The sequence below is a fragment of the Herpailurus yagouaroundi genome, unplaced genomic scaffold (assembly GCF_014898765.1).
Source record: "Herpailurus yagouaroundi ecotype Mexico unplaced genomic scaffold, PumYag 248, whole genome shotgun sequence".
In the NCBI taxonomy this organism is placed as follows: domain Eukaryota; kingdom Metazoa; phylum Chordata; class Mammalia; order Carnivora; family Felidae; genus Herpailurus; species Herpailurus yagouaroundi.
Window position 1 is genome coordinate 1,526,501 of NW_024412465.1, and position 1,967 is coordinate 1,528,467.

The 1,967-nt window shown below is 42.0% G+C and overlaps 1 non-coding gene across 1 annotated transcript; it reads right to left on the bottom strand.

Annotated features, from left to right (window-relative positions):
- Window positions 1–1,093: 1,093 nt before the first annotated feature.
- LOC121020224 (U6 spliceosomal RNA) lies at window positions 1,094–1,200 on the bottom strand. The gene has a single exon (XR_005786026.1). It is a non-coding gene; the product is annotated as a U6 spliceosomal RNA (small nuclear RNA).
- Between the last annotated feature and the right edge of the window lie 767 nt (window positions 1,201–1,967).

Below are 1,967 nucleotides of genomic sequence, written 5' to 3' on the forward strand. Positions count from 1 at the left end.
TCTTCTACTTTCTTTTCCCCAGCTCTCAAATCAGCCATTTCTGCAAGTGTGTTTTAATTTGTTATGGTGGAAAATGGTATTTATATTTATGGTGGAAAAAAGAGCAAAGCCGTATTCCTTTGTAAGTTGTGTCTTGCACTGTGCTCATGACCTAACATGCCATAAATCTTCAACAGTTGAGTAATAAATGACTTGAGGCCTCAAAGAACAATATAATCAAGTAAAAAATATTACAAGAAGTAGTCATGAAAACATTGACAGTGTTAGAGGCGCCTGGGTGGCTCAGTCGTTTGAGCGTCTGACTCTTGATTTTGGCTCGGGTCATGATCCCAGGGTCGTGGGATTGAGCCCCACGTCAGGCTCTGTGCTGAGCATGGAACCTGCTTGGGATCCTCCCTTCTCTTCCTCTGCCCCTCTGCCCCTCTCCCCCTCTCACACACAATTTCTTCCAAGAAAAAAAAAATATTAACAGTAATATATGAAAATAGTACTTTTATACCAGCAGAATTTAAAAAGTAGAACAGTGCATTCATAATAGCAAACAGATGCATAACATCTAAAAACTGCAAATGGGGTACCTGGGTGGCTTAGTCAGGTCAGCGTCCGACTTCGGCTCATGTCATGGATTTCATGGTTCATGAGTTCAAGCCCCACATGGAGCTCTGTACTGAGGGCTCTGAGCCTGGAGCCTGCTTTGGATTCTGTGTGTGTGTCTCTCTCTCTGCCCCTCCCATACTCGTGCTCTGTATCTCGCTCGCTCTCTCAAAAGTAAATAAACATTAAAATTTTTTTCTTAAATAAAAAAAGTAAAACCTGTGCAAGAACATGAAAACTCTACAGATTTACCTACTTATGTGACAATGAGATGAATGTTTCAGAATGGGAAGAATGTATCTACTCCCTACATAGTAAGGCACAAATTTTGCAAATTTAATTCACACTGTCAGTGTTCATGTTTTCAAACCATGACAAAAGGAATGTAAAATTCAACTGGCAGAATTGCTGCTCAATGTGAGCCAACAAAGGTTAAGTGATTTTGTCACCTTCACTTTCTTTTTTTTTTTTTTTTTTTTAAAAATTTTTATTTTTTTTTTTTTTCCTGGAACGCTTCACGAATTTGCGTGTCATCCTTGCGCAGGGGCCATGCTAATCTTTTCTGTATCGTTCCAATTTTAGTATATGTGCTGCCGAAGCGAGCACTAAAATGTTTATTAATTTTTGAGACAGAGCATGAATGGGAGAGGGGCAGAGAGAGAATCCGAAGCAGGCTCCAGGCGCCGAGCCGTCAGCACAGAGCCCGATGCGGGGCTCGAACTCACGGACTGTGAGATCATGACCTGAGCTGAAGTCGGACGCTTAACTGACAGAGCCCCCCAGGCGCCCCTGTCACCTTCACTTTCTTAATTCCTTCAGAGAATCTTTTCTTAATGCCTTTTGTCCATTTTTCCAAGGAGGCGTTAGAGATGATTGGAAGCCAAATGGAGGTCACTTTTAGGCCAGTTGATTGTCAAAAGCTGTTGTTGCACGTGAAGGAAAACCAGCTGAAAGTACCTTGAGCCAAAGAGGAATACAAGAAGGATGATGGCCACATTTTATGGCAATGGCTGGTACCTTGGCTGGACAGTCCAGAGTATATCTAGCACACCTGCGTGCAGCTACTCAAGTCACCAGATATCATCTATCTTTAGAATAGATTCTCTCCAGATGGCGAGTAAGGTGGCTGCTCTCTGAGCAAAATTTATTTTTTTTTTTACCATATAAGTGGTTACAGGGCATAGGGAGGGATGATGATGATGATGCTTATTACTATCATTTTCTTAATAGGCCTAACAGAAAGTCCAAGAGAAAATTCTGACAGGGTGTGATTGGGTCATGTGCCATCTCTGATCTCCTGTGGGCTTGCATATTCTGACAGCTCAGGCATGGAGCCCAAATGAGAGAAACACTGACATATTTTTAGTACTGGC